Source organism: Equus przewalskii, chromosome 14, assembly GCF_037783145.1.
Source record: "Equus przewalskii isolate Varuska chromosome 14, EquPr2, whole genome shotgun sequence".
Taxonomy (NCBI): domain Eukaryota; kingdom Metazoa; phylum Chordata; class Mammalia; order Perissodactyla; family Equidae; genus Equus; species Equus przewalskii.
The window spans coordinates 55,024,634-55,050,270 of record NC_091844.1 but is presented as its reverse complement, the minus strand read 5'-3'; the positions used below and the strand labels follow the sequence as shown (position 1 = coordinate 55,050,270).

Here is a 25,637-nt window from a genome sequence, read left to right as displayed (position 1 = left end):
CAGGGAGCTCTTTTTCTCCTTTGAGCTTTTAACTCTTGACATCTGCACCACTGTTGTGTGACATTAATCCACATTCAACACTGTGACATCGTTTATTGTCTTGTGTGGCTGTGAAGTGTTTTGTGTGTTTGTTTTCTATCCACTTTCTGCAAACTTTAAACCAACTCTGTCCAATAGAATATAACATGAGTTACATATGTAATTTTAAATTTTCCAGCAGTCCCATTAAAAAAGTCCAAAGAAACAGGCAAAATTAGTTTTAATAATGTATTTTGTTTAACCCAATTTATCAAAAATACATGGAACCAATATAAAAAATTATCAATAAGATATTTTACTTTTTGGCAGGGTACAAAGTCTTCAAAATCTGGTATGTATTTTATATTATAGCACATATCAATTTGGCTGCTAAATTTTCATAGAAAACTCCTGATTTGTATTTAGATTTGGTAATGACTTCTCCTTTGCCTCCATCTGCCAAATATCAGACCAGAACTTTTCCTTGGTGTTTCCAAGACGGAACCATATAACTAAGGGGATTCTGGGAATTGTAGTTCCCAGCTTCTCTCGGTGCCACAGAGGAGAACTTAGAAAGGGGTGGTGATGATGCTGAGCTGACAACAGACGATCTGCCCATTATTTAATTGGATGAGCCCTCCTAGGAGTAAGTATGGGGAGTTGCCAGGTGGAAGGAGCAGCAGAAGCAGAGCACACACAGCGACGGAAGGCAGTGAGCAGAGATGGGATCCTGAGTAAGCCGAGAGGAGAGGAAGTCTCTGGTGTCGTAGGGGAGGCAGAGAAGAAGGAAGATGGAGGGAAGGGAGCATTGGATTTCTGCGGAGCCCCTAAAGTATTCAAGGCATCCAGATGCTCCAGTGTCATGACGTGGCAGGCCTGCATCTCAATGACACCTATGTGGGAGGAGAGGTACTCACAGTTGTCCCTTCCCCTGACTCTGGGTGCTAAGATTTGCTGGGACGAGCTGGTTGCTCCCAAGGTCTCAGATATTCTGTGAACTGAGGGTCCTTAGGAGTCCCACCTCCTGCCTGAAGGCTTCCCGATCAACTCTCCCTTCAGCCTAAACTCCTTATTTTGACACATGTTCACACATACGTTGTCATGGCTTGTTTGCTATTCTGCATGTGCTGTGTCCCCATGTAGCTCTTTGGAGCCAGAAGCCCAAACTATCTTCTAAATCCCACGCAACCCTGGAAGGTGCTCCACACCTCTGGGCTGGACTGAGCTGAGGCAGAGGCTGGAAGGAAAGATCTGTAGGCATCAGCAGAGCCACCGAAGATGCTCCTGTCACCCATGGGCAAGGCTTTGGGAGAAGGGACGAAAGTCCATCTAGGGCCACTTCCTTTTATCCCCTAGAGCAGCCAACCTAAATGAGGGGACTGGAGGAGCAAACCTCGCTCAAGGAAATCAGAGATCAACTGGAATCAATCCTCGGGCTATGGAAAGGAGTAACGCAAACAAAACACAGGTTGTGTGTATGTTTGTGTATGGGGGGGGCTGGTTGCCATGACACAAAGGGCCACACCCACCAAGGCTGGGCTGAAACAGGGATGAGGCTCTGAGACAGAAACTTGCGTAAACAGCCAATCCTCTAGGAGAGGCCCCCCCCCCACTGCAGTAGAACAACTGCCTAGTAATGAGGAGACCCCCAGCTGAGGACACCAGCTTCTGAACAGTGGCTGAGCTGCTCTTTCTAGGCATTAACTCCAGAAATTGGAGGTACATATGACCCTTCTGTTCCTTCTTAAGGCCCTTAGGGCTGGGCTAAACTTATGGGCTAGAGCCCCTCTAATCTAATGCCATCATCTTACAGATGAGGAAACCAGAGCAAACTGGAGGTCAGCTTGGAGGTAAGGTCTGTTCTCCTGGCTCCTTCTCAAAGCCTTTTCCTTCTTCCCTTGGTCCTTCTGACTGGTCTCACCTCATATGTTCTCTTTCATCCTCTCTCAGGACTGGGATCTGTTTTCTGACATTTCATCTTCTGAAGAGATGGCGTTTCCTGTATGTTTATTGATTTTAGCAGCATCAGGGCAAGCTTTGAGTGCCTGGTGCATCTGAGGAACTGACGAATGGTTAGTTAGGTTCATCCAGTGAGCTGGAGGGAAGCACACATGGGGCAGAGGACCAGACCTTAGGAGCATGTTGAGCCATCCAAACATTCAAAGTCACACCCCTGTGTTTGAAGCAATGAAGTAGGGTTGATTTGACAAGGCTTGTCCTTGGAGACTGTATTTTCCCCAAGTTTTTGTGCTTGCAATTCAGGTGTCTGGCACCAGATGGCAGTGTTGCTCTGTTGTGAATTTTAGACAACTTATTGTGAGAAAGGTTTTAAATATTCATCCAGTCATTCATTTGACAAGTATTTATGGAGTGCTTACAATATGCCAAGCACTTTCTAGGTACTTGGGATACAGCAGTGAACTAAACACAAAAAGTTGTGCCCTCTTGGAACGTATGTTTTTGTGCAGGGAGATGATGAATAAGTGAGAAAAACATTTGGTGTATCAGGTGATAATAGGTGCCATGGAGAAAAAATAAAGCAGAGAAGCGGGAAAGGAGGGCTTGGATGGGGGGATGTTGTGACATTAAAGGGGAGGTCAGAGATGATAGATCATAGAAACTGAGAGCTTGGAAAGGCTACAGCAGCTTTACGCAGGATCATAGAAGCAGAAAATGTTCGTATAGGAAGGGGCTTTAGAGGGGGTTATGTTATATTTGACAGATGAGGAAACTGAGGCTCAGAGAGGAAGAGTGACTTGCCCAAGGTGAATAATCTGTAGGGTAGAGGCTAGCAGCCTTGAGTTTCAGGCCCACCCTTCCCTGCTGCCCCCACGCACTCCCAAACCCCACTTTGGGCCTGTGAGGGACCCTCCCTCAACTTGGCAGAGACTATGAACTCACCAAATGCTGTTTGCTTTTCTTCCTGGGCACATTTTCCAGCCTCCTTTCAGTTACTGTGTTCCAGCTAATGGATAAAGAGCAAGAGTGATATACACCAATTCCAGGCCTGGCCCCTAAAAACTTCTGGTATGACGTACCATGCATTCCCCCATTCCCCATCTGTGCAACTAGAAGCACAGGACTCTAAAGCCCTAGAGGATGAGGAAGTCACTAAAAGGAGGGAGACTGGGTCCCTGGAGGACTGCACGAAGAGCCCCCATCACTCTGCTTTGCACTGTGACGTGAATGAGTCTGGTGTGTAAAGCCATTGAGATTCGAGGGTTGTTTGTTACAGCAGCTGGCTCATTCTAACTATTACACCCACCATGACTGAAGCTAACTGTGTCCAGGTCCCACCAGCTTTAGCTCCCAACACTATGCGTAGGGGACGCCTGAGTTTCTATTGCCTGTGCAGAGCTCTCCTCTCTTTGCTGGGTCGGAGCTCCCATTTTTACTAGAGAACACACTCCTCTTCTTGGTGGAGCTGTTTCTCCCATCACCACCCAGGGGTGGCGTGTGATCTAAGGAGCCACTGCGAGTGCATAATCTCGGCCGAGTGATCAGCTCAGGGATAGACATAATACAGTAAGAGTTGCTTAATATTTGGGCTATGGTTGCTGGAAAGAGAATCTCTCCTCCTCAGAGACACTGAGAGATGAGGACTGAGAGAGCCTGAAGCTGCGGGAGCCATTGTCCAAGGACACAAGGAAGAAGCTGTCAGCAGAATGAAACCAACATGGAGAGGAAAGTGGCCAAAGGGCCAGAGGGACAATTCAACTCTACCACATCGTTCCAACCTTGCCTGAAGCCAGGCCTATCTTCAGTTTTCCCAGTTACAAGAGCCAATTATCTTTTTGAAAGAATTGATCCAGTTTGAATTTCTGTCACTTAGCACAGAAAGAGTTTTGATTAATAAGTAATTATTGAACTAACATGTATTGAGGCTGACTGCTCATGTGCTGAGCCAGAGACGGGGATAAAATGGTGAGCAAATGAGACAGCAGCTGCTGGGACCTCTTGTCCGCATATGCAAATATATGAGCAGGTGGCCTGATGCCAACGTAAAGCAGGAGAACAACCTGTTGAGAAGCCAGGTGTCATTTTTCAACTTTTTAGGTTGCTGGCTTATCAAGATAAGCGAGGAAATATGTGCCTTTTCCTTTAGCCTTGTGGAAAGGCTAGCTTTTGAGTTCTTGAGGTTTGAACTTTCCTTATCACCTCCAGCGAAGTAACTAACAGTCTTTGGTCTGTGTTTCCGGCCAAATGGAGAAGTTGCCAGGCCGGGGTGAGCTGCCCTGTGATTTGGAGGGCCTGCCCACGAGGTGGTTAACCAGGGTGTCTGTCAGGATGGCCCGGAGAGGGGCATGGCCTTTAGGGGTTGTGGGACCTCTTGGACCAAAGAAGTGTTGGGGGTTCTGTGGGGCTAGAGGCACGGACACCAGAGATCTGCACCCGTAGAATTGCTGAGATGGTACAGCCCTGGAGCGGGCGGGGGCTGCTCTGTGCGTGCCAGAACTGGACTCCAGGCCCTGAGGCTCAGGAACCTTGAGGAAGGTCCCCAGGTCAAGTCTGCCTCAGAATAGAGGTACCCTCTCTGCAAGGACATGTGGGCAGCACTGGGGACAACCAGGGATTGACAATTAACCCCTGTGATCTATTGTCACGGACCAGGCAAATCCTAGGGTCCTTCACGACCTCCTTCATCTGCTTTCTACAATCTTGACAAATGCGGGTTTTAGCTAGATGTAACTTAATGTGGGAAATTTAAAAAGGCAACATTTCTTGCATCCTAAATTTTGTGGAGTGATTAATATCTGTATATATTTCATTATAAGTTGTTACAAATTATGAAAGGAAATTACTGGGCCCTAAGAATGCATATAACGGGGGATCTAATCAATTCACTGAGAGTAAATAATAGCTTTTACTCTGCAAGGGAGTTGCTCCCTGAGCGCAGTTTAGTCTTAGGTTAAATGGAGTTGGGAACCCCTCATAATTGCTGGAATTTATTTTCTATCAAAACAAATAACAACAAGCACTTATTATGTGCAAGAGCTTTGGGCTCTCTTGATGCTCATCGTTCAATATCCCAGAGGAAGAGAGACTCCCTAGCATCCATGAGCCAAATCTTAAGCAAAACTCTGATTGGTATCATCAGGTTGTGTCCATCGCTGAACCAATCAGTTGGGTAAGAGGATTGTGTACCCGGAATGCCAGCCTGGATGGTCTTATTCAATCCTCACAACAACTTTCTAAGGTAAATATCATTATCCCCATTTTACAGATGAACAAACTGATGTAGAAACAGGTTAATTTACTCCTCCACAGCTATGGTGGACATTATTGTTTTTCACCAACATCTAGCTCTTTCTGGGAACATGGGAAGATGGTCCTTCCCAGCCCGCTGGAAGTTTAATGAGGTCATGTGACTTTCTTTGGCCAATTAAATGTGAGTGGACCTGATAGGGGTCATGTCCCTTCCAAAGAAAGAATTTAATCACTGCTACTTGACCCCAGTTTTCTTGCCTCTCCACAGTGAGCGAGGAAGGCTGTGTCAATATGGGGGTGCACCACGGGGTCTCCACATGGAGAGCAGCTGCAGAGAGTCACCACACGTGCAACAAGGCTTTGTGTCAGTGAGTAGACCTTTGTTGTTTGAAGCCGCTGAGATTTGGGGGTTATTTGTTCCTGCAGCATAGCTGAGCCCCACCAGATTGATATAAACATCACTCAGCTAAAAAGTAGCAGAACTAGAACTGGAACCAAAAGGTGTCTGACCCCAAAGCCTGTGTTCATAACCACGGCTCTATATTGCCACCATGCTTTGCGAGGTATTCTCAGCAAAATTTGTAGTCTCCTAACTCTAGTGTTCCCTATAACCTCTGTGAGTTTTGATCCCTAAGGAATATAGCTTTCTCCCTCAGCTGTCATACATTTCCCAGGTAGCTGTGTTTCTCCCCATTGTCACTGAATGGAGTTTGGCAAAAAAGAAGGATCTTGCCTTCTGGAGCAGCCAGCAAGCCTAACACGGTGTGAGCTGCACCTCTCTCCCATTCTTCTCCAAGCAGTCTCTGCCTCTCACCGTGATCCCCTTCCGGGAGCCTGATTCCTGCTGGAAAGTCTTTGGGGGAAGATCCAGTTGGGAGCCCAGGGTTGTTACTCCTGCCATAGAAGGAAAAGCCTGGAAACCATGCAGGTTGTTGCTATATCATTCGCTGGAGAGGAGTGGAAGGGAGGACAGCCATCAGGGTAACAGAGAACCCAAGAGCCCCTGAGATGCTGAGGAGGTGAGGGAGCTGAAAACCTGGACTGGCAAGACCCAGAGGCTCTGCCCTCAGGGGTTGGATACCATTGGTCTGGAATGCAGGCCTGAGCTTGAGAGAGAGAGAGAGATTTTTTTTTTTTTAAGATTTTATTTTTTACCTTTTTCTCCCCAAAGCCCCCTGGTACATAGTTGTATATTGTTAGTTGTGGGTCCTTCTAGTTGAGGCATGTGGGACGCTGCCTCAGCGTGGCTTGATGAGCAGTGCCATGTCCGCGCCCAGGATTCGAACCAACGAAACCCTGGACCGCTGCAGTGGAGTGCATGAACTTAACCACTCAGCCACGGGGCCGGCTCCGAGATTTTTAATTAATACACTTTAGTTTTCAGAACAGTTTTAGATTTACATGAAAATTGAGCATATAGCACAGAGAGTTCCCATACATCCCCTGGTCCCCTGCACACAGTTCCTCTATTATTAGCAACGTACTTTAGTGTGGTCCACTGTTACAGTGAATGCACCAATATTGATAGATGATTACCAGCTAAAGTCCATGCTTTATTCAGAGTCTCTTCATTTTTACCTAATGTTCTTTTTCTGTCCCAGGATCCCATCCAGGCAGTACAACATTACATTTTGTCATTGCATCCCCTTAAGGACATGACAGTTTCTCCGACTGTCCTTGCTTTTGAGCACCTTGACAGCTGTAAGGAGTGCTGGTCAGGTATGTCGTTGGATACCCGTCTCCTGGAATTTTTCGGGTATCAGAGTCTGTCGTGATTAGACTGGGGGTTTGAGGTTTTTGAGCAGAGATATTTTAAAAAATGTTTCCAGGTAATTCTAATTTGCAGCCAGGGAGCCCCAGATGACTAGCTCATGAGGGACAGGGCTCTGCCTTCCCCAAGGCTGCACTCCAGAGAGGCTGATTGTCGGGGACAAAGCTCAGTTCTCCTTCTTCTCCTGGAATTGTTGATGCACTTAACCCTGCGACTCCTTAGTTGAGAGAATTGAGCTGTTACTCTCCATCCAGCATGGGGACAGCCTTGTTTCAGAGGAGGGTGAGTAGCCCCTAGGGAAGAGGGATGTCCCCACAGCCACAGTGTGACTGTCAGAGGGCAGAGCAGGGGTCTGGGAGGTAGTGAGCCCTCATAACAACAAGGAGAACTCTCATGGCCATCTTGTCCGATCTTCAGCTACCCTCCAAAGCACCATGTTAATTGACCACCAAAGACCCATTTTCAACTCCCTTCTCCGTTGCTCTCTTCCAACTGTAGAAGCTGAAAAAGTGACATTTTCCAGCCTCCTTTGTGGCTCAAAATGGTCATGTTACCCAGTTCTGGCTAACAAGATGTAAGAAAAGTTTGCTGGGAGTTGTAGGGGTTGTGAGGGTTTTGGGGAGTGGAGATGGGAAAGCGTCTGAGGAAGATTTTTCATCCCTGATCAAATAAGAAAAGCACATGAAGAGAGCTCTTTCCACTTTGACCGTCACACTACATCCTGACTTTGGAGGAAATCTTAAGAAGATGTGATATCTGGAGCTGTGGCAGCCATCTTACAACCATAAGGGGGAAGATAGAGAGAATTTGGACACTGACCCAGAGCCCTGGCATCTAGGAGTTGCAAAGCCAGCCTGATAACTGCCCACCTCTATACTTCTTAGTAAGCAACTCTCCTTATGGTTTAAGTCCCTATTAGTCAGAGTTTCTATTATTTGCAGAAAACACAGAGGCTCTGTTATAGGCCCTGTGAGAGTTGGTGGGCAGGCATCATCCTTAGAGTACAGATGAGACCTAGAGAGGTTGGGGACTTGCCTGAGATGTCCTGATATGGAAAGACACGTTATCCCAGGGTGGCTGAGCAAAGAGTGAGTGTGGCTGCAGATAAGACAGGGGATGACCTGGGGTGGGGGTGGACATCTGGAACACCAGGAGAGGAGTAGAAAGCCACTGCATTTCTGTACTTGAAGGAAGAGTTAGTGGGAGGAGGCACAGGGAAGGTTCGGGGCACTTTGGCCAGAAAGCAGACATGCAGACTTGCAGGTGGAACAACAAAGGGCAGCCCGCCTCCAGCAGAGACTTCCTCGTGGCTGCCTCCAGAGAGCCTGCAGGAAGGAAGGAAAGGCAGTGGCTGGGATTCAACGTAGACTAAAAGGACCTAAATTTAGACCAGACATCCAGGGAGACGCTAGGAAATCCACTCGAGATGATCTCTCGCTCTGCAACGCTTTGCCCTATAATGGCCCAGCTGGCTAGTTTCTCATGTGGCACCCCAGCTGTCCTTCGTGGTAGACAGGGGTGCGAATGTTCACTTAGAGGTGAGACAGCAATGACACAAAGCCACACGGGGGATCAAAGGCGAGAACCCTGGGCTCGTGGGCCCTGGTCACAGCTGTCTCCCTGGGAGGGGGAAAAAAAGTAGCATTTTCTGATTTCCATGGTATAAATGCTCCCACTGTGGCCGATTTTGCCAATGTTTAAACAACATTCTTGCAAAAATCACTGGCGTTTAACATCAGGCTCTCAGAGCTCATAGAAGCCTGCTGGCCATGGCCCCCTGCCCTCTGCCCCAACCTGCTGACTTAGTTCAGGCCCACAGGCTCCTCCTTCTTTCCGGTGGCAGGCCTGTCCCTCTTCTGCCCTGAGCCTGACTGTGATTTTCCAGCGCTTGGCCCCACAACTTGACGCTGCCCATGTGTGTCCCTGACCATGTCTCTTGCTGGCTGCCTCCACTCTCCCCTAATCCTGGCCCCAAATTCCTGCTTCTGCCCCTCTTGGTAACTTGCTGGATGGCTTGTTTTGGGACCCCCCTCTCCCTCCTACCTCGGCCACGGCTGCCCCGTCATTGCCAGCCTGTGTAGATCAGCCCTGGGACCACGCGTGAGGGATAACGTTCCACCCTAAGACTTGGGAGTGGGGTGTCCGGATGGTTGCTCATGAAAAGGCCCTGGATGCTCGCTCTGAATTTCTTTCATTTTCCAAATGTCACACTCTTCTCTTGCAGAGCTCAGAGCCGCCCTCAAAGCCTGGATTCCCTCCTGTCTTCCTAAATGCGACCCTCTCCTCTGCCGGCATGCGCCTGCTCTCTCTCCTTCACTGAGCAAAAACACATGTCCCAAGTTGACCCACGGCTCCTCCAGCTCTCAGGGACTCTCTGTCCTTCCAACTCTCCCTTTCGGATCCATCCATCTGGACTCTGTGTCTGCTGTCTTGTGCCCCAAACCTGCTCCTCCATGCCCTCTGCCTGCCCTTCTTAAGCTCTTATCACCATTCCACTACCCAATCCTAACCACCACTACCCAGACTTCAATCAACGCCTACCAACTCCCCATCCCACACTTGATGTCCCACTGCACTTCCAGCTGAGCTCCTCAGCATGCTTGAGTATCACCTCCTCCAGGAAGCCTTCCCTGATCGCCTCCCCTCTTCTCTCAGGGCTGGCTGTCTTATCTTTCTGCATCCCAAGCAAACCTGGATTGCAACTCTCCTCCCACCGTGATATAGCCATTTACTTGCTGTCTCCCATTAGGCAATGGTTTTTTGGGAGGAGGAACTATGTTACTTGGCCTTGGAGCCTAACACAGCACCTGGCACATGGTAGGTACCGGTAAACACGGGTTGCTTCCATGACTCCTGTGGTCATTGCTCTTGTAGCACTCTAAAAACGCTTCCTGTTGGAGGGCCTCCCAGCTCCTCTACTAGAGTCAAAGTTTCTTGAGGCCAAGAACCTGCCCTGTTCCTCAGGGCCCCTCCCGACACACAGCTTCAGGTGGGCCCTGCGGCTGGGGCACAATGGACCCTTGGAGGAGGGTGGGCAGAACCAGGTGTGTGCCTCATGTTTCTCCAGGCACACCGGCTGTTGACTGACGAGTCCTACAAGGCAATTAAGTTTTAGAGAAAGGTTTTTCACATGCTCGCAAGTCCTGTCTGACTGTGAAGACCGTTGGGGGCAGGCAGGGGACTGTGTGTTCTCTGCGGAAGTTGGGTGGCAGGACAGCCACTGTGAGCAAAGGCACAGGGCTGGGGCCCGGCAGGCCAGTTTCCAAACGGCCCACCCCTGTCCCAGAGAGGCCAGACGAACCTCTGAATCCGTCTGTGGGGCTGGGGACCCCGCACGAGGGTGGGACGAGCCCTCTCCTCCACCCTTCCCCTCACTGGCCAGCCTCCTTAGCAGGGAATCTGGACTCTGGCTCCCACTGGAACCCCACAAGCAGAAATGTTCTTTTGGTTTTCCTGTTGGAATCCCACGAACAGGAATGTTCTCGTGGTTTTCCTGTTGGAATCCTTGGGGCAGGAATGTTCTCGTGGGTTTCCTGTTGGAATTCCATGAAAAGCGCTTTGATTCTTCCAGCCTCATGCCCCTAAAGTTTCAGGGGCATGGGGTCCTGGGGGATTCCCAAGCCCACCCCTCCCAGGCTTTGCCCACGGACTCGGGGCATCTGATTAGTGTGGAACCCTCCTGGAGGAGGGGCCCTTTGGCCACATACAATGCTGCTGCTGAAATTTCTGAGCTAAGCTATAGTAATTTCTGTTCTGCTGCCATAAGCAGGGTCCACTGGTGGGTGGCCAGCCCTGGTCTAGAGTGACAAGCTACAATGGGGTCGTGCTTAGATGGAGCCACACTGCCTGGGTCTGGATCCTAGCGACTTAGTAGCTGGCTATAGAATTATGCAAAACTCTGAGCCTCAGTTTCCTCATCTGCCTGGTAATCAAATCTACGTCATAGAGTTGCTGTCAGGGGGATAAATGAGATAACTCTCCCCATCTCCTCTCACCGAACCCAGGGTCAGGTCATGCTTGCCACCCCCTCCCCGTGGTCCAGCCATCCTCTGGCTTTCCTGGGCAGAATCTCTTCCTTTCCTCTGTAAGGGCTCCTCCATCTCACAGCTCCGTTTTCCAGCTCCTTTCTGCTGCCAACCGCTCTGGCCAGGTGTCAAGGGTCACATGCAGGTCCCCATGGGCCCTACCCTTGGCCCCACCCACCTGCAGCCACCTCCCCTGGAATCCTTGACAGGCTGAGGGGCCTTGTTTGCACCATGGGTGTGTAAGGAAAGAGGCCAGGGGCTGAGGCCAGAGCAAACTGTGTCCAGCTGGCGTGCCTTTTTTTTTTTTTTTTTTTGTATTCGTGTACATTTTTAATTAAATTCTCCCAGTCCCCTTTTTTTACTGAGGCTCAGCTCCTCGGGCAAGGACTCAGTGATTCTCCTACCGGGCCCCTGTGGGGCAGAGTGGTCAGGAGAGCCACCCCACCCATCACCCCCACCTCTTCTGCTGCTTCTTCATCCACAGCCTCCTCTTCTCAGCCTCTTCCTGTTTCTCAGGGCACTTACATATTCACTTTCTCTCTGAATCCCTACAAAACCCCGGTTAGGTAGGTGGAGCATAGACCATCTTCCTCATTTAGGGAAAAAACTGAAGGTCAGACAGAATAATGATATTATAGCTCACATTTTGTATGTTACTTGGAAATATTTTGGAATAGGTAATTCACTCACATGGTTGATGAATCAGAATTGTATGAAATGTGTGCAGTCAGAAGCCCTGCAACCACCCCGTCCCCTCTCGGCCCGCCTCCTCAAGGTAACCCTGCTCACCAGTTTCTTAGCCATCCTTCCAGAACATCCTTATGTAAATCCAAGCAAATAGGGCACACAGTCTGATTTCCCCACTCCCTGCCCAGATGGTATCAGACTCCACATGCTTTTCCCCTCAACATCGATCTTGCAATGTCTCCCCTCTGTCTCTAGAGGGTATCCCCATGCCCTTACCATCGCAGACCACGTGCATTGAACATTTGCTGTGGCCAGGCGCTGTGCTACGGGACCGGTGAGGAGTACTTTATTTAATCGTCACACCGACCTAAATGCCTGGTGTGCTATTATCAGCTCCTTCTACAGGTAAGAAAACTGACATGTGGAGAGTTAACCTAGTCCAGGGGACATGCCATCTAGTTCCAGAAACGGCTCTCTCATCTGCCCGTGCTGCCTCAAGTTTCCAGAAGGGCACACCTCCTGATTTTATCCAGTGAGTGGTTTGAATGCAAACACTTACCCACTTCTGAAAGCCACAGGCTTTAGACTGCCAACGAACACACGCCCAGTTGCGCTATTCCACCACCCACGAAAGGAACGGGTCAGAATGTTATCTACGGGGTTATGTATGAGCCATTGTTTCACTGAATTCATTGTTTTGCTGAATCCCCACGGCATGGAGCAATCATTCCTCCCATTTTCTGGATGAGGAAAATGAAGCTCCGAGAGGTTGAGTGGCTTTTGTAAAGGGATCAAGCCAGGATTCGGCTCACGTCTCTGGACTCCTCCCAGCGGCCCATGCTGTCCCTCTGCTCTTCCTCTGCCTTGCCCCCTGAGTCGCGGACTGTTGGCTGCCAAGGCCCCTCTCTGGGAGTGAGGCAGAGGATGAGCCTGGGTCCCCAAATGGCAGCTGTGGAGGCAGAGCAGGCTCTGCGTCAGCCCAGGTGGGTGGTGAGGAGGTGTTTCTTGAAGGCTGGTGAGAAGGGATGAAGCCTGTCCCCTGCCTCCTAACTTCGGCCTCCTGGGCCAGGAGGCCCCAGACCCCTTACAGCGACGCTGGAGGCAGCTAAATGGGCTGCTGAGAGCCACTCTTCCAAGGAACTGGCTTCTCTGGGGCAGCCGGGATGGTGGACTCTCCTTGGCTTCTTTCTTGCCCTGTTGATGTGTTGGGGGGCCGGGATAGGTCCTGAGTCCCAGTCTGCTGGCCTGTCTGGCTGCTGTTTTAGTCCCTGGGCTCTGGCCTTTCCAAATCGTCCCAACAAAGGAAAGACGTCCCCAGGGTGGGGACGTTTAGGGTTTGATGGGAAGCTGGCTTGCCCTCACAGGGTGGGGAGCCCTGGAACCAGGGGAATGAAGCCATCAGTGGGAGGGACCTTCTCCCCCTCTCTCAGGCCCTTGGTGGTGTCTTGGCAGGGTCAGCACCACGGGTGCCCCAGATGCACAGGGTGGGCCAAGGCTCATCCAGCTTGGGCATATGGTTCTGTTAAGTCTCAGTGCCTCCCCGGACCCCTTCTTGCCAGAATCCTCTGCCTCCCCCTCCTGCCTGCCCCTCTGCTCTCCTTCCCAACATTCCCAACCCCGCCTAGCCCCAGGAGTACTAGCAATGACAGCCACCCTTTATTGGCCACACACCACATGCATTAAAGCTGCTGTTTACCAAGCCCTCACTCTGTACTAGGCACGTGCGAAGCGTTTTACCCATGCACCCTATGTCAATTAAGCCTCACAAGCCCCAAGTGAGGGACGTACTATTACTAACTCCATTTTACAGATGAGACAACTGAGGAAGAGACCCACCCAAGGTCACTCAGCCAGTGAGTGTAGACAAGGTCTGTGTGGGTCAAGGCCCGGCTCTCTCCCTGTGGGCTGAGCGGGAGTCTTGGGGGCGCAAGAGGAGAGGGGTCCCTGGGGCTGGTGTCAGGGCTGCGCTGGAGGACCTCCACCCTCACCCCTGCCTCTAGGCTGTGGGCCATGGGGCCAGTGAAGACAGGAAATGGCCCACTGTGGGCGTCCCTCTTTTCTGGCCCTCTGGAACTGTCACCAATCTGTCTGTCCTGATAGATGTGGGCTGGGAGTGGGGACAAGAAAGAGGAGCCTTCCCACACTTCTGCCCCACTTCATGTCCTTCCATCTCTCTGCATCTTTATACTTCTGTTTTTTCATCTCTGTTTCTCTGTGTCTCTCATCTTTCTGTCTCACTTGGATCTCTCTCTCTGTCTATTCATCCATCCATCTTTCTCTGTCTCTTCGTCCTGGGGGGAGGTGGGGGGAGGCCTCTGGAGCTCAGGTGAGGTCGTGCCCTCACAGCAAAAGCCCTTAGAAGCCCCAAGAACAAGAGAGGCTCCTGTTATTTCAGAGTCTTTCAGCTCAGAGTCCAAGCTCTTCCCCAGTCTGGATAGACCCACCTGGGGACACCCTCTTAGCCTCTGGATGCATCCACTGTTCAAAGCTTTCCCTCGATGGGTTTGGGGAGCTGGATGGCTATTGGGAAGCCATTTCCTCTGTGTGTGACCTCCCACCTTTTTCTATTGGGGGCTCCCCAGGGCAAGGGGGCACCTGTCGCCCCATCACAAGGGGTCCCCCAGGACAGGGCTGTGCTTCCCTCACCAGTGGAGGACCCCACCCCTCTCGGATCCTGTGTGTTTCACTCACTTCCTTGCTCCTTCCTGTTTCGCAGGCTCTCCTTTGGGATCTCTGGGCCTTTAATTTCATTTCCCTGGGCCCTGGACCCCAGGGCCTGTGCTTGCTGCTGACCAACACATAGCAGTGGGGGGTCTGCTCTCCCAGACACGCATGAGAGAGCATTCCCTGTAGGGCAGAAGGACAAGCCAAGGAAGAGGTCACCCTTGGAGAGTGTTGCTTTTTTGGCTTTTCTGAAAGTTGCGAAAATGTGGCTTTGTCTGAGCAAGTTAAAAAAAAAATCAATGCCACCTCCCACAAATGATACCATTTCTCAGGCCCATGGAGCCGCAGTTGGTAGACAAATAAGACATTAAAAATAGCTTTGTATTTCCCAATCTTGAGGCCTCTGGGGGCTGCAGGGAGAGGCCTTGGCCCATTGTCTGCCTGTGCTGGGTTAGGGGTGGGCGTGGGGGCTGTTTGTAGGCGCAATAATTCCCGGGCAGAGAAGGGAGGAGAGGGAGTTCTTGGCGAGGATGAGCAAGATAACGTCCACTTGAATGGAGTAGCTGTTTGCTGTTTATTTTTTCTTTCCCAGGCCAAGAAATAGAAAACACTCCATTTTGAACTTCGGTTTCCACCAACTTTTTTTTCCCCCCTTTGCTTTTTCTTTCTTTCAAAAGTGTGCAGGGGAGACTGAGATACAAGGTCTTATTTTCATCTGGGCTCTGGCCCAAGAGCCTCGACCAAAAAGTTACTTAAGTCATATTTCCATCATCTGCAGATGGCTGTGTATTTATTTCTCACCAAAGTAAAATCCCAAATGGACTGCAGATATTTGCACGAGTCAAAACTGCTTCCTCCTGGCAGGGTGGGGATGGGGCTTTGATCCTTCTGAGAAAACAGAAATGTTGGCCTCCCCCAGGCAACAATGGTGCCTTTGGGATTTCCCAGAAGTCCCTGAGAGCTCAGCCCTGAGGGAGTGGTTTGGGGGTCTCAGGGGTGTAGAGGGGCCAGATCCCAAGGACTGGCAAAGGGGCTTTGAGAAGCAAAGCAGACAGAAATCAAAGCAGGTGGGGTCACTGAGCAGGTGACTGGCCCAGAATAACCCTCTGGAGGATGCAGCCACCATATGAACTCTGTGAGCACGACTGTGTGCGGAGGGAGAGGCAAACTGTGGAAAATTACTCTGGGAGAAATGCAGCTCCTGGACACAGGGCCCCGCTGTTAGGCCTGTGTCGCCCGGCCCCCATCTCCTTGGCTCTCTCACCTCCAGGGCGCCGAGCCTGGCACCGGGAGACGGTCCCTGGCCTGTGGGCTGCCGGTTCAGCCCCAGGTCAGGAGGGGCCCCTCTCTGCCACCAGGGGGAGTGCTCGTCCCCAGGGTGGAAATCCTCCTGGTGCCCCCTCGTCCCCAAGGGAAGAGCGTCTGAGTGAGGATGGTGGGGGTCTCTTCAGAGGACCCACTTAAGGGCTGGGGAGGGCGAACGTGAAGGAACCAGAGAAACAATGAGAATGGTAAAAGGCTGAACGCCAAAAGCTTGCTTTCTAATCTCTTCTCCCCTCTCCCTTTTCCTGCTTCTCATCTTCATTGATGTCCAGTGTGTATGTACATTGCTCCCTCTGCTTCTTGGCTTTTGTTTTCCTCTGTTTTAGCTTCAGGGATTCCTTGCAACAGCACAACAATTTCTGTAAAGTGACTCCTGTGCGGCTGTTGCCGTCTATTATAAAATTGCAGATGTGTCCCCATGGCTGTGGGGGGTGGACCTGCGAGCCCCTACTTGGGAGGTGAAGGCTTTGCAGAGGAACAGAGCTTTCCCATGAAGGAGGCAGAAAACTGCGAATGCTTTTGTACCCCTTCTAGAACTTTCCTGCCTTCCTCAGGGCTGTCCTTCCCTCTACCCTTTTCCCAGCCCCACACAATTCCTCTTAGCTTCGGCCCCCTTGGCATCCCACACTGCAGGGCCTGAGTGGGACCCTGTGCCCCAGGATCTGACTTATGGGGGAGGCTCCCTTGGTAAATTCAGCACCTCTGCGCGAGGAGCCGGGCCTCGGGGCTCTAGTTTGCTCCTTCCCAGTTGGTGTCTCCTGCTCTCCTTGGCTCCTCTCAATCCTGTCCATCAGCAGGCCCATTCCCCCACCCCGGGCCCCTCCCTCTCTCCCCCACATCTTGGCTCAGCGCTCTGTTTTCCTTTAAGGCTTTCTTTCAACAGAGCGCAAAGTTGGCCACCAGTGTCTCTGGCCTGACCCACCTCGAAGCCCGACCCTGACTCATGGTCCCGGGTCCCGACAGGACGTGGTTCACACCGGTTTAAAAAACTCTGGACGGCAAAGTCACAAACCATCTGCACCCTCTTCTTCCGCTCGAAACATTATTTATGTGTGCGGCTTTGTACTCGTTGCTAAATGCGGCCTGTGTGAAGGCTGTTAATTAACCCTTTGAGAAATGAGCTTCCTATCAGGGCAGAGACAGGAACCAGGGACCTGTTTGTAATCAGGTAGTTAAACGCTGAAGATTTATCCCACTGCAGATTAATGAAGCCAGAGGAAGGGGCAGAGGAGATGCCCCCCAAAGTGGTTTAAATAAAGCTCGTTTTGTACACACAGATTGTCAGCAGGGCAGGAAATTCTAAATCAATGGTGCTCCCGGGCCTTGTTGAGGAGACAGGAGGCACGTATGGGAGGGAGTAGGGGGCGAAGCCTGCCCATGTGAGGCATGGTGGCAGAGGCTGGCTCTCAGGAGACGGGCACAGGCAGCCCTTCCAGTGATGGGTTGTGTGGTCACTTCATCCTTTGGCCATCTGTAAAATGGGACCGTGTCTCGCCCTGCTTTTCTCACAGGGCACTTGTTAGGGAGAGTGGAGGAAAGAGTCTGAGGGGCTCCCCAAACATAAGCAGTCATCAAAAGGGTGATTACGGTGTGGAGGCATTTGGGGTCAAGGGTGGAGAGGGAGGTGACAAAGTAGGAGGTGGGACTTTCATTCCCACTGGGGCCAAGATGTTCATAAGTTTTCCAGAGGGGGCCTCTATTCCTTCACCTGTGAAATGAGGGTCATTCTAGAATCTTCACAGCTGGCTATGTGATTATAGTTTCCTTGATGCTGAAAACTGTCTTTCTCCTTGAAAAAAGGAGAGGCCAACTGTGGGTTTCACTCGTCCTTGGTTTCCCACCCCAGGATGCCTGGTTCCCCACCCTTCTCAGGGAGGGTGGTGCTGGCTGGGGGTAGGAGAAGGAGGGCAGGCAGGAAGTTCCACCACGTCCCTGCTGGGCGTGGGGCGCAGGGACTGAGGGGGGCCCCCGAGCCTGCCGATATTTATAATGACGACTCTTGACATTCCATGTGAAGGCATGTCTAAAAAGCGCCACTGAGAGCCAGGGCTCTGACGCCCCACACGCAGCCAAGCTTCCTGTCAAAGCCAAATGAGCCCAGAAAACAGAAAAATGTATTCACAGCTCTGAGCCTTCCCCACTTCCCAGGCTTATTTCAGTTGAAAACACTCAGTTGGAGAGAGGAGAGGAAAAGGAAATGGAGTCCAGCCTGATCCTTAGTGGCTGCGTGTCTGTGGGGCGTTGTGTGAGCTCCGGAGCCACACACTGACCAGCTTATAAGGGCTTTGTGAGGAGGAGATGAGACGATGCGTAGGAAGAGCAGCTTCAGTAGGAGAGGCACAGAAGAGTGCCCCCTCCACTCCTCCCGCTCCTCCTCCCTCTGCCTCCCACCCCTTTCTTCCCTCTCCCCCTCTACTGTCTCCTGAGGTCTGCCATATCACCCCTCCACTGTATCCCTTTGTAATGGATCCAGGTTAAACCAACCTAATATCTTTCAGTGATCTGACCCAGACAGACCCAAACTATAATGAACCTTAAGGTGAACAGAACCCAAATATCTATATTTCAACCTGACTCATAGACAAAGTGGAAGTGTATGGATTTAGAGTTTCCATTTCACTGTGCTTTAGCAAGCTTCCAGGTGATTCTGAGGCAGGCTGAAGTTTGAGAACCACTGCTCCAGAGCATGCAGGTGCTCCTCACACCTAGACATGGGGCAGGAGGGAGCGATGACATTTCCCACTTGGAGATAGCTCCTGGGGAGCCTTTTGCCAGCAAGCACACCTGCTTTGGCCACCTTCTGCCTCTCTGGTGCCTCTTGTCACTCACTACGGGCCCAGGAAGGCTGCTTTCCACTCCAGGAGGGGAAGGTGAAGCTGCCTTTGGCGCATTTCTGCCTTTGGTGTTCGGTTCCTGACTCCCTTTTATGGAGGGTCCACCTCCTCACTCTTAAGGTGCAGAGAGGACTGAGGGTGTTTCTTGAATGTTTCCTGTCCACAGCCCTCTCCCCCACCTCTTCCCCTGGGGTTGGTAAAGCTACCAGTATTCCCAGGCCCTTGGCTTTCCCAACTGTCAGACATGATTCAATAGAACTTCCTGTGTCGATGAAAATGTTCTATATCTGTGCTGCCCAATATGGCAGCCACAAGCCACATGTCACTACTGAGCACTTGAAATGTGGCTGGACTGACTGAGGAACTAAAATTTTAATTTTATTTCATTGAAATTAATTTAAATAGCCACACGTGGCTCTTCGCTATTTTATTGGACAGTGAAGTTCTAGAGCTTTCTTCAAGGCCTTGGTCTCTGAGCCCTATCTTCCCTGCACCCTTAGCATCTGCTCCATCCCTGCTGAATCCTGTCCCATTATGTAGAGGGGAAATTAAGGCCCAAGAGAGAGGGTACTTTGAGATACAGAGGAAGCTAAGGGGGACTGGAACCCACCTCCTACTCTGCCTTCCATCCCAGGCCTTTGGCCCATGGCCCCATGGGACCCTGGCCTCGGGTGGAGGTGTGGGAAGTTGAATGTGGTGAAACCCAAGCCCCCTTGGCTGGCGCCCAGCTGTGGTTTCACACTTGAGCTGTGGAGTCGGGCGGAGGCGACTAGAGAGGACTGTCAGAGGATGGGAATTCGGGTGGCCTGGCCAGCAGGCCCTGTGAGTGGGAGTTGTCCCCAAGGGGGTTTCCAAGCCAAGCAGGCTGCCAGATTCTGTTGGTGCCTCCTGGCGGTGAGGGCTCCACGTGTGACCCCAGCCCTTCTGGATGCTCTGCTGTGGGGATAAACAGGGGACAATGGAGGTGGCAGACGAGTATGTATGGAAGTGAAGAGGTGGGCGATGGCACCAGCTTTTCTAGGGAAGAGCCCAGCCAGCTCACTCTACCTTTCCCACCATCACTACGGGCTACATAATTTGTGGGACTGAGGGCAAAATGAAAATGCGGGTGCCCCATTTTCCAAAATTATTAAGGATTGCAAAATGGTGACATCAGAGCATTAAAGCAGGTGTTGAGCCCTTAAGATCATGGGGCCCTGAGTGACTGCACAGGTTGCAAACTCATGAAGCTGGCCCTGCCACCAATGCCTGAGACAGAACTGTGAAGGGGTCAGAAAAATAGCTGGGCCAGGTTTCGGGCAAAAGCTGGCCCATGCCTCTATCTGCAGCCCACTGGGGCTTCTGGGGACAGACAGAGGCTCCGAGCCTTCTCTGGGACACGTTATCACATGTCCCCAAGTCTTCTCTTAGGCGGGCTGATGCACTCCGGCTAGGGTTGGGGAGGCTTCAGAGAGACCATCTCAGCACCTGCCCTGGTCCCTGCCAAGCCTACAGGAGGGGACAGGGAGGCAAGATGCCGCAAGAGGTCATCAAAGTGATGCCTGTTTACCGAGGGCGCTGGGCGCCCTGCTCAGTGTCCTGGCTGTGCCATCTCTCGCGATCTTCCGAACACACTGGGAGGCGGGCCTCTCCTTCGCCCCTTTTGCAGATGGGAAAACCAAGCACAGAACGAGGGGCTTTCTGCAGAGAAGAGAATGTTCTATATCTCGGTTGTGTGGTTGTTACATGTGTGTAAACGTTTGTCAAAATTCCTCAAGCTGTGCGCTTAATCCCTGCATTTACTGTACGTAAACTATCCTTCAATAAAGTTGATTTATCAAAAAACTTATTTTAAAAACTGAGGCAAGAGACTTTGAGAACTTTCCCCCCTAGGTCACATTCCTAGTAAGTGATCGACTAGGAGTTTTAACTCAGATACTCAATAGTAGCGCCATGCTGGTGCAAAGATCACCCATCTGGGGGTCAGAAAGTCGAGGTTTCAGACCTACTGACTTCTTGTTCTTGAGCAAGTTACAGAGCCTCCCTGACCCTCGGGCTCCTCGTCTGTAAAATGGGCCTCCCAGGGTAATTAGTGGTTTAGTGCTGTCAGGGACACGCTGGCAGAGTGAGGACCCTACAATGTCCCCGGAAGCCGCCCATGGTGCTCTTGTCCTGCTGTTTGTGCCTGTGGCCTAGGGGCAAAGCTGAGGGGCCGCCTTTCACAGCCAGCACCCTCCTTTCACCTTCACCATCACCGCCCCCCCACCGGTGGCTGTCAGCTCAGGCCCTGCCCAATCACGGGGAAATAGGGCCCCGTCAGGGCAGCCCCAGGGCTCTCCAGGCAGCGTGCGAGGCACGGGCCTCCCTCTGTGGCATCACTGAGAAGCTCCCATTGCGGGGGAGCTGATTTGGGATTTAGAAACCTGGGGGATGGGAGAAGGGCTCTGGAGGGTGCTCCCTGAGGTCCTCGTCTTTGTTGGAAGGAGGGTGGAGTTTGCTGTAGATTTCGCTAGAAAAAAATATCAAGTTAAGAACGTCTTAAAAAGTAAGGGTCTCCACTAAAAGACTAGAAATAGGATGTGTTGCTTCCAGCCTCTGGCCTCCCTCTGTCCAAATGCCCTTCCACTCTGCTGGGCGGGACTGTATTTATTTACTTATGGGCCGCCCACAAGGAGCTTAAGTTGTGTTCATCACTTTGGTCTCCAGACCTCTGCCCAGGGCCTGACACATACTTGGTGCTTAATAAATGCTGGTAGATGAAGAACTGAGAACTTAGACACGCCAGCACGGGGACTTGGGCCCAAACTCTACCAGCTACCAGGGCAGGGGTGGGAGGTGGGGGTGGGGGATCTGCTGCTCGGGTAGGAAAGTGGCCATGAGCCTCCTACCAGCTTCCTGATGTAGGCCAATTCCTTCTCAGGTCTATTTTTGGGAAAATTCTGTTGTTTTTATCCTCAAAGAGCCACCTGGGTCCCCAAATCCTAATAATACCTCTCTCAATAGAGTAACACATTTACTGAGAAAGCTGAGGAAGTTGAGACTCAGAGAGATTAGGGACTCCCCCAAGGACACACAGCGAGGTCTTGACAGAGCCAGCCCAAGCACTCAGGCCTCCTGGCCCCCATCCAGCTCTACAACACACCCCACTGCCTCCAGTGCTAGCTCAGCCCCGACCCCCACCCCAGTAATGGAACCCAGCTGGGTGGGGTTGGCTGCTGAGAGGCTCCAGGCTTGGCCTGGGCCAGCAGCTCATGGAAATTGGGCCATTTTCCTGGGGCGGAAATGAGAAGCAGATGTGGTTCGGGAGCTGGGGTGCAGACTCACGCCGTGTCAGGGGGCTCAGGTTACATGAAGGAACACGTGACTGTGGTTACAAAAACAGCCTGAAACCCCCAAGGCCCACGTCAGGGTCCAGCCCAGCCTGGAAAGCCAAGCCCCGCCCCCACCCCTCACCTCCTTGGTAGCCCCCGAGATCCTGGAAGGAGCTGGAGGAGACAGGAGGCGCAGGGGGAGAGGCCCCTGGCTGCTGTGCCTTCCCACTCCCACTCTGTGCGTGGAGTTTAGTTTCTGCTCCTCAGCTCAGAGCCCTGTCCTTAGGAGGACGCCCAGGAAGCCCAAGGACTCCTTCTGCAGAGGCCACAGCAGCCTTCTGCCCAGCGCTGGCTCGATGCCTTGGCCCAGGCCCCAGACGCCTTTTACAGCCTCACACTACACTTGATGTTTTGCCGCTTTGCTCCCATCCTCTGGGTTAAGGGATTGGCCACTGCTCACAATGCACACCTCTTCTTGGAAAGCATCAGGCCTCACGTGGTATTCAGACAGCCTCACCTGAGTGGAGATTAATTTATCAACTCCTTTCATAAATAGCTGGTGAGGCCTGGACCCAGGGGGCAAGGGTGAGGCGGGACTCTGGAGGAAGTAAGGTCCTGGCACAGATGAGGAGGAGCCCAGGAACAATTTGGCAATGGTAGTGTTTGTGTGTGGGAGCCTCTGATCTTCTCAGGCCCCTGATCTTCTCCCTCAGCTAAAGAGGCAGGCCCCGTTCATTCATTCATGCACGCACGCATTCATTCAATAAATGGTTCTTGCGCACCAGCTGTGGCCAGGCAAGTGGGCTAAGCTCTGAGGATCCAGAGGTGACTGGGCCTGGATCCAGTCTCAGGCACCTCACTGACCACTGAGGGAGCCCACGTAAAAACCAATAAAGAGCTTTGATTGATTCATTATTGAGGGTGTACCACATGCCTGCACTATTCTAGGCTCATAGGATCTATGAGTTTAGAGGGTGATAGATGCTATGGAAAGAAAGGAAAATGGAGTAGGTGAGAGGAATCAGGAGGTGGGGGCCAGGTACAGTGGTCACAGGGCAAGGAGGGTGGGTTTCCCTGAGAAGGTGAGTCTGGAGCAAAGACTTGAAGCTGGGGAGATGAGCTTGAGTCTCTGGGGGACGTGCAAAGGCCCAGAGGCAGGAGGGGGCCTGGGGTGTTCAGGAACAGTAAAGAGGCTGGTGTGGCTGGAGTAGAGAGGGAAAGTGGAGGAGGAATAGAGGCCCAAAGGTAAGGAGGGCCAGGCCAGGAGGATCTCAGGGGCCACTGCAGGGTTTTAGCTTTTTCTGTGAGTAAGAGGGGAGGTGCCGGAGCATTTTGAGCAGACAGATGTGTATTGACTGGCTTTTCAGAGGACCACTTGGGCTGTTGTGTCCACAGTAGCCTGGAAGGGGTGAGGGCAAGGGCAGGGGGACCGATTTGGAGACATCTACAACAGTCCCGCTTGGGGCGATGGCGCTGCAGCCAGGTGGCAGTTGTGGAGGATGAGAGAAGCGCCTGAATGAGGTACGATGGTCGGCGGAGAAGGCAATGATTAACTCTGACTCAGGACGTTTTCCCAGGGGAGGTGACTCAAGCAGGATCTCGAAAAATGAGCAGTGCAGCAGGCACACAAGAGAGTTAGAGCATTCCAGCACCGTGTGTGACAGGTCAAAGCGGAGAGGGCCAGGCCTGTTTGCGGAGCCGTGAAGTAGCTCGTCACGGCTGGAACAGAAGGGCCAGGAAGGGCAAGGCGGGCCGGGCCCATCAGGGAGGAGCTGGCCACTCTGCCAAAGGGTGTGATCCAGTGGGCACTGGGGAGTACGTGACAGGTGTTAAACTGGGGGCTGCGAATTCATAAGGCCCAGTTTCCAGTTAAGAAGAGTCCTGTGGTCACCATGAAGGGTTGGAGTGAGGTGGAGAGAGGAGATCCAGACGGGAAGGAGAAATGAGGGCCTGCCTTAATGTAGTGGCAGACAGAGGGGAGGAATGAGAAATGAGGGCCTGCCTCGATGCAGTGGCAGACAGAGGGGAGGAATGAGAAAGGTTTGGGGAGAACAGAGGGCCGAAGGCTGTGGGGTTGGGGAGGGGGGAGCAGGCCATTCTGAGGAGGAAGAGTCTGTTTGGGACGGGCTGACTTGAAAGTGCCTGTGGGAAATCAGAAGGAGTCGTCCTGGGGCAGAGCAGCTGACGGAGGAGTGTGGAGGGGAATGCGTCCAGATGCCCATCTGAGAGCCCTCAAGAGGCAGGAGGCAGTTTAAGCCAGGGATGTCCACCAGCTAGGGGACACCCCCAGATTTTTATCTTTAGGAAGATCTGAATAGGGATATAGCTCTCTTCTCTTTGCCTCCCTCCCAAGGCCTTTGGGAGACAGGGTCAGAAAAATAATCTTGAGGGTCAAGAAGAAGGATCCAGCAGGGGTGTGTCTCCTGGGATAATGCCGAGAAATCATGGACAAGTGCTCCTGAACAGGTCCCCGTTCACCCCACAGTGTCTCTGGGGAGTGCCTGGACACACAGGGGGCTCGGTATCAGCCTGTCCATGGGGCTCTGCATGCAGATGCATGCCTCGGGCACGCACGTGTGAACTGGTGTGTTTGCTTCTCCTCACAGTTCTTGTCCTCTGGCACCTTTCACAGGGAAGGCTAAGGTGCGGTTTATTGCCCAGGGAAGCGGAGGGCTGATTCAGAGCAAGGCGTCATGGAGGGATGAAGCAGGACATGATGCAGAGAAGCTGCTGCCCACAGCAGTAGGACCAGAACGGTGGACTCAAGGAAGAGAGAAGGAGAACCAGAAAGGCAGCTCCGTCCTTCACGCTCGGAGGGCTTGGAGGGGAAGAAACTCCAGTGGGGTTTGAGGGTAGATCTCCCTGTGAGGGGCTGAGTGGGGCTTGACTCTCAGATTGCAGCTGTGGGAAATTTAGTGAACTCCCTTAGCAAAGTGGCAATTCAGGATGGTGCCAACGCAACACGGCGCCGCCCAGGAGGTAGTTTGATATGGCTGAGGAAGCGGGTCTGGGAAGTGGCTTCACGGAACTCTGCCTCTTCTGGTGTGAGTGGGGAGAATGCAGCTGGGTGGTCCTAGGTCCCAGGGGCTATAGAAGCAAGATCTGCACCAGCAGCCATGTGTGGGGACCACACACTTCAGTAGCACCCCTCATCCCCTACCCCAAGCAAGTCCCAGGGACCAGGCTGGACCCGCTCTGTCCCCATCAGGGGTGCTGAAGAATGCAGGGGGCTCACTCTTCCCTCAACCACAAGGGCATGTGAATATCTCCCTGCCCCAGGAAATTCTCTAGGAGAAGGAAGAGGGGTGAGAAAACCCTGGAAAACAGCGTTTTACTCAAAGGAGCCTGAGTTAAACATACAGAAATGGAGATATCTCTAATGGACAAGTTAAAGGTTTCTTTTCACTTTTTTTCTTTTTCTTTTTCTTTTTTGCTTGTTAACAGTAGTAATGGTCTCATCAGATCAAGATAAGAACAGTACAAAAAAATTAAAGATGCTAGTTTTATCCATCTGAGCTGTAGGATGTGACTTCCAACCCCAGCACACACATGGCTGCACAAGTTTGCCTGGGCAGCTGTGTACTCTTGATTCCTCTAGTCAGATTTTTCTTTGAGACTCACTGTGTGTTTTGCTTTAGCCAGGAGTTGAGAATCACAAAATCATCAAATCTGTATTAATTATCTATTGCTGCATAATAAATTACTCCAAAAACTTAGCAGCTGAAAACAGCAATACGCATGTATTATCTCACACTCTTTCTGTGGGCCAGCAATTTGAGAACAGCTCCACAGGGGTTTTCTAGCTCACTGTCTCCCA

The 25,637-nt window shown here is 51.8% G+C and overlaps 1 long non-coding RNA gene across 1 annotated transcript; it reads left to right on the top strand.

Moving 5' to 3' along the window:
• Nucleotides 1-1,600: 1,600 nt before the first annotated feature.
• On the top strand, nucleotides 1,601-24,587 carry LOC139075782 (uncharacterized). The gene is made up of 6 exons (XR_011526569.1): nucleotides 1,601-1,737; nucleotides 1,832-1,868; nucleotides 5,117-5,215; nucleotides 5,495-5,594; nucleotides 6,828-6,945; nucleotides 24,453-24,587. It is a non-coding gene; the product is annotated as an uncharacterized lncRNA (long non-coding RNA).
• Nucleotides 24,588-25,637: the final 1,050 nt, after the last annotated feature.